The sequence below is a fragment of the Pseudoliparis swirei genome, chromosome 21 (assembly GCF_029220125.1).
Source record: "Pseudoliparis swirei isolate HS2019 ecotype Mariana Trench chromosome 21, NWPU_hadal_v1, whole genome shotgun sequence".
In the NCBI taxonomy this organism is placed as follows: Eukaryota; Metazoa; Chordata; class Actinopteri; order Perciformes; family Liparidae; genus Pseudoliparis; species Pseudoliparis swirei.
The window spans coordinates 6,695,055-6,706,115 of record NC_079408.1 but is presented as its reverse complement, the minus strand read 5'-3'; positions in this window follow the sequence as shown (position 1 = coordinate 6,706,115).

Sequence of the window (11,061 nt, the reverse complement as noted above, 5' to 3'; positions counted from 1 at the left end):
ACACATTTCTTTTAAGAGCCATTAAAATACGATATGATATATACCTTTATTCGTCCCACAATGGGGACATTTCAAAAATCACAGCAGCGGTGCACATCAGAGCATTAATAAAAATATTTTAAAAACACAAAACTAAATACTAAAAAACTAAATACTAATACAAAATATACAAGGGGAAAACAAAGTAAAGTGCTGAGTAAAGTAAAGTGCTGAATAAAGTGTTGAGTTTGCCAGGATCTCCAGCAATCTACTGCAGTTTGTTGTGCAGCCTGACAGCAGCAGGAAGGAAGGAAGGACTTGTGGTATCTCAATATATACAATAAATATATAATATAATAATAAAATATATACGACTCAGGTATACAATGCGATTAAAAACGATGACTATTTAAAAATGTCAAATGAGAAATAAACGATGACCGGGAGTGTAAGTGATGAAAGAGAGTGTGTGTGTATTGGGTTTCGGAGAAGTTAAGAACATTCAATCACAAGGGGCAGCTACAGTACGCTAAGAGGCCGTTGGCGTATGTTGACGCTTAATTCCACCAACTAAGCATGACTGGAACCAGGTGATGTCACCTACCGCCTCTTTAACACATATTAGAGTTGAGTAGCTTCAGTTTAGAGCCTCTAATGGACATTATATGGTTGATTTTACTCAACCCTGCAATGACATTTTCAGACATTGCTTAACCAAGTTGAACCCACCATCTCTCAGTTCAAGTGAAATACAAACGACAAATCAAACAGCTACATGTGGTTTCATTTGAAAATGAGTTCCCTAATTCTCGATAGAGAAAAAGAAAAGATTTGAGCTGCACTTTTTGAAAATTGGACATGTCAGCTTTTGAGGAAAAATCGATTAGTGGGACAGCAAAAGTTTCACAATCTTGAAATGTTCTTTAATTAGTTTTAGTTTTTCTCTCGAAACATTTCAGATTGGCAGCCCGTGATTGTCTTTTCACACGTACGGTTTTTGTGGACGGCAGATTTGAGCAGGTGTTTGAAACCCTACATCGTGAGATGTCGGAAGCGTTGTCACACATATTTGCAGAATAGACTGACTTTGCATTCTTACTTTTAGAATTGGTTCCTCAGCTTGGCCAAATTTGAAGCCTCAGTCTTCTCCTTCTTTCATAAAACTTCTAATTCCACCACCATCTCTGTCTCTCTACCTCAACTGTGTTCCCCTTACATTGCTGTACAGTCTCTCACTTCACTAACACCCCCCCCCCCCCCATCCCCCCTTCCCTCTTCCATGCTATTTCACGCATCATTTCTCTGTTTAATTGCTGCTGGCTGAAACCTTCGCCATATCCCCCCGCAGCTCAGCATTCCTCCAGTCCACTGCTATTGCAGCCTTGCACGATTCAATTAGCCTTTGGTAGACTAAACTAGCCATGGCGGGCCAGCACTGTTTGGGATCTCAATCACTGCAACGCCACTCTGGACGGTGGCCAAACATTGGGGCCTGGAATGATGAAACAAAGCACCGGGCCATTGTTGATCTGAACTAGATGTGACTGAGAGGGCTGTATTGTGGAATATGACAAGCTGGTGTTTGTTTTGTTGTTGTCCTGAGATGAAGAAAAGGATATACACAAGCAAATCCTAGTCAATGTGACATCTTTGGGCTCCACAGTGTGACGATACTGAGTCTAGTTTTGTTTCATGAACACTGAGGATTTAAATGTTGGTTTTAAAGCAGATTAAACGCATGATTGAACACACATGGCGTCAGAATGGCTGCTTTGATTAGAGTGTCTTGCTTGATTAAAAATATGTTTTTATGGATAAACGGGGGTTTTATTGGAGTCTTTAAGGGACTTAATGATTTGCCTTCCCAGATATAAGGTGCCTATTGTATCATTTGGAGCCGTTTGAGAGCTCCGTGAGTGTTATCGTGCTTTGTCCTCTTAACGGTCTTTTATGCGACGCTGTCTCTAATGCTGGATGATTGGTTTGTTTCCATAGAGACATATTTTGGGTCAGCGATACAAAAAGCATGTGAATAATAATGAACCCACTGAGTAAACAAGTTAGTGTTCAAATTTTGACGAATGAAGAGATCCAAACATGTGTCTCGAGCGCATAAATGTGGGGGAAAATTTTCTCAAAATTAGACTCGAGCGAGCGGTTTTCATTCGAGCTAAAAGTGGGGACGGCACATTGTTTTGATGTCATTCACATGAAAGAAAAATGAGCAGTTGGTGGGAACATTTTAGCTGCCTCACAGAAGCCCTAAACACACAGCATCCATCATGCCAATATTGTTTTGTTCAACAGCAGCACTACCAGAGACAGTTTCAACACACTCATTGCATTCGTCGTATTTGCAACTGTAAGCATGAATTTGAATACGAAGCCAGAGTAGGACGTTTCTAGAGAGCACACACACACACACACACACACACAATGCTTATCGGTTTCTCTCTGAGGCCTCACACATCGTAATGGCTCTATCTGCGTCACGTACACACGCGTACACACAATCCACCGAGGTTTCCAGAGTAATTATCAGGCTGTTAATGATTGCCAAGCATCAGCAGTGCTCCAACCATTCATTATGAGCGCTTCTTCAGGCCCCATACTGGGCCCGCGAGACTGCTTATCACGCACCACACCACTTGATGGGCTTAATGCAACCTATTAACCAACAAAAGTCTGGATGTGAAGTTTGCCAAGCCCCTCCCATTCGTAATACTCTTTGATTTATGTTTTTTTGATCAGTCCAAAGTCGAGCACTGGATTGGGATGAGATTGATCGTTACATTTTTATCTTCTTAAGAGAGACTAATTACTCTTGTAGGATGAGAGGAGCCCGGTTACGGCTCATCCGCAACTAAAGTCAATCTACGGCAGGTCCACCCTGAACAGCAGCAGGGCGTGTGGAGCATGAGTGTAAACATGTAATATTATAATGTTGGCCACGCAATCCGCGTCTTGACAGCCATTGGCCTTTGGGGTCACCCCTCCTATCCCTCAATCTATCCCATCCACTTACACATTCACCCTCTGTCCTGACACTGACCCCTGTCACGACACCCCGCACCGAGGTTTTTATCACGAGATAGAAAGGGTCGATAATGCCTCTCCACATCACAGTGGAGAGATGTCCCCATGCCTGTTGTGAGGAGCTTTCCCTTGTGTCTGGCCGTGTGTGAGAGTATGCATGGCAGGGCGGGGTGCCCCGACAGTGGCTTTGAGAGAAAGAGATAATGCAATTTGTTTGTGGTAATATACAGTTATACATGTGATCCTAAGAATTTTACATTTTTGAGATATTACACTTTGAGAAACATCAAAAACAAAAAGAAGCAATTCATAGTTCTTAGAGGTTTAAAAAACATAACAAATATAATTTTAAAAATAGGATCATTCTAAATGTATTAATCATAATATTAATGCTATTAAAACTGTTTTTTATAGCACTCTACAAAACAAATATAAAAAAGTGCAGGTTTATGAGGACTTTAGTGGCTGGTTTGCATAACCCCGCCCATTTATTCAGCATATATAATTTTATTTTTGTAAAAAAATGTTTTAATGAAGTTAGTTTTTGCCAAAAAATAAAATACCCTAAACTATGATGACGAACTTCTACTCTGGCCTTCGAGTTTCTAATGAAAGAAAAAGCCTAGCATAAGGACTTTGACCAGGCAACAGAGAGCTTCATGTGGAAAGAGAGATGCTGATACTTAATTCCAAGCAGTCCAAGTCTTTCCTATTTGCGTACAGTTTTTTTATTATGTTGTATTGCTTGATTTTCTTGGCTGCCAGACATTAAAAGGTCTTGACTTGGCAGCCTCTCCGTGACTGGGCTTTTGGCTTACCAGTCTGTAGCCTACGTCTTTAAAAAGAGCCCAATCCCCTGCTTTCTGTTTGCATTTTGTTTTGAGTCATGTTGGCTGCCGTGCCATGTCTGGGCCTCAATGGCCTCGGCTGCAGTGCCTTTTGTAAAGTCTCAAACGTGTCCAGCTGTAGAGGCTGCTAAGCCAACCTGATGTCTAACTGATGAGAATTTCCTTCTAGAAGCGGGTCTTTATGGTACAAGATTGGGGCATTGGCTTTTTCAGTTAGACACACAAAAAATTGTGTTTTGTTGCTATTAGTGCAGCTAATTGCTATTATTTTATAAGCTTTTTACCATGACTTTTTTTAAATGTTTTTAATAGTTTAGTTTTTTCCACAACCATCCCTACATCTTAGCTAGTTAACGAGACACAGTCATTGTGTATGTGTTGGCCTTGACTTACACTCTTCCCCTTTTTCCCCCAAACATTTCAGCTCACAAGGATGCATCTTTGCCACATTTTGTTCTGCCATAAGCGAAACTTCCATCTCATGTTCGCTTGTGTCTTCCGTTAGCTTAGTCCCCAATAGTGCCACCTCTAAAAATACCGCAAGGCCACAGAGCCCAACTGCTCTAATGTCTTTTGGCGCTCTTTTTCAATTTGGTCAGCTCAGTGACTGCCTGGTTTAATGTGAAGCATGACTAAATCACTTTTTCTAATCTATTTGGATATAGATGTCAGGTTCTTGTGACAGGGTGAGGCTCAAGCGCAGAGAAACAAGATGGACTCAAGATGAATAACAAAAAGGCGCTTTTTAATGAGGCAAAAGTTACAAAAAAACAACAAGGTCCAAAAGTAGCAGTCAGAGAATCCAGGTTCAGGGCAGGCAGGGTCAACAGGGAGAACCAGGAATACGGACAGGACGACGGGAAAAGGACACAGAACTATAGACGACAATCCGACAGGAGACAAGGGAAAGACTCACACAATATATAGGGGGGGAACAGGTGTACGACATCAGACAGTAACGAGACAAGAGTGGCTGAGGGCAGGTGCAGGGAATTAAACAATCAAGACAGAGAAGACACAGAGGAGACATAGGAGACACGGAACACAGGAGAAACAGAACAGGATGTTACAATAGATTGACTTCTTTTTTAGGTAGACCATCAAATGATATGTATGGTAAACGTCTTTTTTTAGGGTTTTTCATGCTTTTTACAGTATCCATAGTATGTGGTATAGGTCTTCAGTCGAGAAAACATTGGATGTATACGTGCGACGTTGGTTGTAGAGGTGCATTGGCTTCTCTTTCAGTTAGACAAGCGTCATTTTTATTTTATTTTTCTGTGATGCTGTGTTTCTTAACCGCCGTGCCATAATCGTTTTTTATTGCTGATGTGTCATGCTCGCTCCAGCACACCTCCAGTATGTAGCCGTATGTCTTTACAAGGAGAAACCCATGGTTATGGTCATGTGATGTTTGTGTTGTTGGCTGGCATCACTCGGCCTAAATGAGTGCGAAGCATCTTATTGGTGGTCTTTCTTGGAAAGCTAATTACAACATCAAATACTTTGGCTGCAAATCATTATTTCGATCTGTTTTCAACTGTTAGTCTTGCACAATTTCCAACCTGCACTGTTTGTTTCAGTTTATAAAAGTTTCAGACTGCAGCACTTTCCTACTTTATTTGCTGAATAAAATGCAGTTTTTATAATATTTTTGGCAATGAGTTGTACTGGATCCCTATTATATCCCACGTGCCTTGAAATAATACGGCAAAGCCATAGAAGGATAATGATGTTTTAAACATGCTCACATTTGATGCATTATCTCCACAATTTAGTGCGTTATTTCCTGACCTCCATCATTCAGCAGCTTGGCATCACATGAGATGTATTGATGGTTACAACATGTTTCTATCATTGGGGGTTTAATTTGAGTAAAAGCTGGCTTTCATAACAGCTAGTGCTTCCCCAGCAATTGACCTCTTCACACATCACCCACTATGTGGTCTGTCCTACATTTCCTGCGAAGTCAAATACTGCCCATTGGAAGTGATTGAGCGTGCGCCGGGTGGGGAGACAACCTTACTGTCAGCTACATGTGCCCAAAAAATGTTTAGCTTTTCAGTAAAATATATAAAAACCCACTTCTCACCATCTTAGAACACCTTCAACGATTTCTAAGAAGAAAACACGACTCATGCTCACGTCATCTGTACGGAACAGAGGTGAGGCGTAGCTGGCAGTCGTTGAGCGATGTTTGAACAATGACTGACTTGCCTACCGTGGATGTCTCTGGTGCAGACTGGGGTAAAGGGTAGGTGTTTTTTTTTTTTTAAAGCCGCTCAACCATGATTTATGTTTGGGCAATACATTAGGATTGTCTTCGAGCCAGGTCATTTTGTTGTGTTCAACCGGTCGCCATGTACCGTGTCTTTGGCTAGGCCTTGAGAGATGCGTCTTGTCACCGCGGTTTTCTGAGGTACTTCATCTGAACTTTTGTTTCATCTGCTGACATGTCGCCTTCCCAAAAGCCTATCAATACGCAGCTCATAGATGTCCCTGGGAAATGAGTATTCTGCGATAGTATTCTAGTGTCTGTGGCTCTTGGTGTAAGTCTTTTTAGTCTGTATCACAAAGTTTGCAGTGCATGACTATCATATAATGTTAAGAAGCAATTAATTGAGCCTGCTCTTTGCTGTTTGTAACATATTTCTTAAACACATTTTTTATTTTGATTTGAATCAACCAACGATGACAAAAACAGAGAACACATTTAAATAAATAAAAATAAACACCCATTCATAAAATCAGAAAAGTATATTCCAAATGAATTTCAACTGTGAAGACATTTATATTATACTGTTATTTACCGTATAATACAATAATATATCATTTATAATAATAATATATATATTTATATATTAACCATTTAATACAGAAATACATATTTATAATAGTAATTGTGTTAAATGCTCAGATCACATGTCTGAGTTCCTTGTGAGAAAACTGTTTATTAGTCATTATTGTAAAACAGAATGAAAAAGAATAATGTTGATGGTCTGAATGCTAATTGACTTTTTCTCATCCACTAATAATGAACTTGTTGGAAGCCTTGAATTAGGTGGTGATTATTATTGCCTCTGATACTTTGCCAGCAGGAACTGTTCAGTTTGATTCAAAATAAATAAAGGACTCGCTTCCAAACATACTTTAACATTCCTACCTGTCAGTGCTGCTACAATGACATTTTTTCCCAACATTAATTGAATAGGAATGTTCACCAACAGAGAGTTCAGAGAGCGCACTAACAGCAATGAGAACAATTTCAGGCCAGTGGAAGCAGGAGGTGGCTGGGTGGGAGATGTGTGCAACACCACACACGAGGTGTCAGTCTCACAATTATGAGATCAATCCCGGGTAGAATCATGTCATGAACCCAGGGGGAAGTTTTTAGAGCTTTAGCTTATTCAGCACTGCAAGGCAACACACTCAGCACAACATAGCAGCCCCTCATGTCCTGGCAAGCTAATACATTTTTATTACTTGTGTCAGGTTGTTTTAAGGTACCACACTATGCAAATGATGAAATCATCCCCGGGTATATTTTCTTGCTGACAGTTTGGCGAAAAGCTCAGTCATATTGATCTTTTTTTTCTTTTCTTTAAAAAAGAAAAAGCTCCTGGCCCGAGGTCGGAATTATTTATCCCCCCACATGTGTACTGAATCTAAAGCATAGGACTTTTTATTAAGTGAGTAGTTTCAGCCAGGTCTGCACCCAGACAGTGAAAAGTATATTTAAAGAGACGTAACAGATGAAGGCTGGAGAACGAAAAAGGTAACGCCGCCTGCAGATTGAACAATTTCAATCGGCTTGCAACAAATCTCAACCTGTTGCCATTTGCTGTGAAGATGTAGTTGGCGGTCCGGGTAGGTGGTGCGTTCCTAATGGAAGGAGTATGAAAAGAAATGGCCAGAGCGGACGCCTATTACTTATGTTTCTCTCCACTCTCAGCCCAAGCTAATGGGATACGCCTGCTACGGAACAATAGTTCCATTAAAAGCCAAAGTCAGAAACAAGAAGTCGAACACCAAACCTTTTTCAAACTGGCAAGTCGAGCTGAAAGATGGAATTTCGAGCTGCTTGAGATTAAAAAACCCACAGCAGCAGATGGAAGTGGTGAAGAATCAGACGAGAAGGAGAGAAGAAAAAAAAACCTTGTAGACGGAGGGTAGAAACCAGGAAGCACATGAGCAAGACAGAGGTGGCAGGCATTCAAAGTGGCAGTTACACTGTAAATAAGATCTCCCCACAGGGTGCTTAACTCTGGACTGCCTTTGTCTGGCCTTTAATAGCTTACTGGGCTGAGGGAGACAGATTAGAGCAGGGACACAGAAACATCGGCTTTGTCTACAGCTGGGATTTATCTCCCACCCTGGGTCTGAACTTTGTTTTCCTCCGGGCCTCCGCTGTGTTGACTTGTAAAAACCTGAGTTGTGACTTAATTCCTGCTGCCTACTGCGTTTGAATCATTATCGCCTCAAAGAGATTCTCTCAACTCCGTCTCCTGTTTTCCACAAAAGAACTCCGGTAACCGTTATACTCTAAATCGCGGCAATCGCCTTGTGTAGACTTGATGGACGTGTTTAGTTTTGGAACTTTTGTAACTTTTATTGGGATGCATTTTTTTTCCCCTGTCGAGGCACTGCAGCACAGCGTGAAGCGGGCTCATTAATCAAAGTGCAGCCTTAAGGGAAAACATACTGGGCTACATTAATTTCCACAGCAGAGTGGCTGAGGGAAATGATTAATATATTATCTCAAGGAAACAGGTTAAGAATCCCTGATTACTGTCATATAACAGATCAATGAGAAGTTATGCACTATTTACCTTTTTTTTTTTGTCATCTCAAAATAGGCTAAAACAAGGAAATGTACGAAATATTAGAAACACCATTGTTCTCCATTCTCTTTAATTAATAAATAACGCTTTTTCCAGAATTTACACAACCGTCTAGCGTAAGGTTGAAAAAAAAGAAAGAGGACAATGGGGGGGGGGGGGGTCATTTACATAATGAGCACTTGTGTTTGAAGGAGCCCTTCATTAATGCAGATGGGGAAGTGATTGCCTACGCTTTGATGTGACTTCACACGGCAACAAAAAAAAACGGATCGGGGTGGCTAATGAATTTCTGAAAACGACCGGCGAGTTCAGTGAGCGTCGGCGCTTTCTTTTGACGTTAAAAACGTAACAGGGAGACCTTAAAGTCCCTTTGATGTGACACACCCGAGTTTAACGGAGCTTTTGATACACGGTCGAAGAAACCGTAATACGAGGCCAACGACGTGCATCATCCGCGAGCAAATAGATCCCGCGTCGACTCCAAATGGCAGCGCCTCACGCTTCAAGGCTGACTGAGACCATTCATGGTGCATTCAAATTGTTAGCGCGTCCATTGATGACCGAGTCAGTCGACCCACGGGACGATCGACTAACACGCATCGCTCTCCGATGGCATTCCGCCTGTTTTGACGACTCCCCTCTTTTAACTGTCGGGGGGGGGGGGAAACTTGATCGACGCGCGTTTTCTCGACCTGGTCTTAGCAGCAACAACACGGGCACCTGCGTGTTTTGATGGCGGTATGCTAATTAGCCGCCGCATGAGCGGAGGCTCCTTCCGAAAGAGTTGGAGAGCCTAATTAATTTTCAGATTCGAGCTTTGATGTGTCTAATTGCTCTAAGCTTCTCAACTTCATTAGTCAGCGAGCTCCCTCGGCGGACGCTGAAGTCGGGTCCCTGCGGCTGCAGAGAAGAGATCTACCTGTGTATTTTTAGGCCCTGTTGTTATGATTAGATGCACTGTTGCTGCTGCTTCTCAGACGACTCTAAAACCAATACGAACGTACACACAAACTGAAATAAAGTCATCAACAGCCTGGGTTTGCTTTTCAAATCGTCTTGAAAGGAGCAGTTCGAGTCTAAAGGACAACAGCGACGCCTCAAAGTGGATGTGTAAAGGTTGGAGTGACTTTACGTTCCATCTCTTTCCATTTTCCCTAAGATTTCATATTTCATGCCTCTATCTGTGTGTGCTGTGCCCCTTTTTTCATCTATTTTCATTTGTTCTTGAATAGTCAGTCAAATGAGGTAGTACACTTACTCCATTGTGTCTTGGCATCTCAGTTTGAGACATGAAGATATTACCTTTTTGGAATCTCTTTGCAATGCGTAACATTTCTGTTTGTATAGTTTTGGGGTGTCAAATAAGATTATGTTTTTTTAAGGACTCCGAAATAAAGCTAATTTCTTGCCTCAACTCAAGTTAATGAGTTTTGATCTGTTGGAAATGTCAGGTCTGATTTTAAGTCGTGATGAAATTAAAAATCCTTCGATCATATTGTGCAATTTTTTAAAGAATAAATTAGATTTTATTCAAAACCAGCCCATTTTTGGGTGATTCTTTCAATCTAAATCCTTGGTTTTAAAAAGAGAGCAAAGCAGGGGAGGGGTGTGTGGAGCCGTCGTTCTCTGTAGCTCAGTGTTGTGCTCCATTTCAAGTCTGCTGACTTTTGAGCAAAAAGTGGGCACCTTACTCGAATATTCTGTTTTACTGGTGAATACGTAACAGCAGAGACGCTTCAGATGTTGTAATTTCCATTTCAATCGGACTTAAATAAGTGACAAAGTGAACCACCGAATGTTAGTCTTCAGTTGTTGAAGGCGGGAAAAGCAATTTTTAAAATTCTCCTCTGCATTTATTTTACATCAGACTCACTAATAACTCTTCTTTTATCAAATTTGAAGACAGAGACATAATTAAGGCCTGTTATATCCAAACATTGAGAAATATGAGAAAAGAAGGTTATATTTTCGGATAGTCTGTCAGGTGCATTCTCGTGAACCATCTGGAGGGAATTTCCACATAATTCAAACTAAAGGCCTACTCGGACTCTCAGATGAACTGATCCGATTTTGGAGGTCCGAGGTCACAGTGACCTCATGTACGTGTCATTCACCTTCTAAATCACTTTGTCATTTCTTTAAATTTGACACAAATGTCCACTTGCACTAAAGGTTAAACTGAGGCCCCTCAAGCACTTCAAAGTCAATGGAGCAATATTCTTTTTCCCTCTGGTGTCGGTAAATGCGTTCCGTGTATGCTAATGTACAGTTTCACATGTGTAACTATTCAAACTGTAAACAAAATCATATCTAATTAACAATCTGTTACCTGCATTTTCAACAACAATCTGACAATA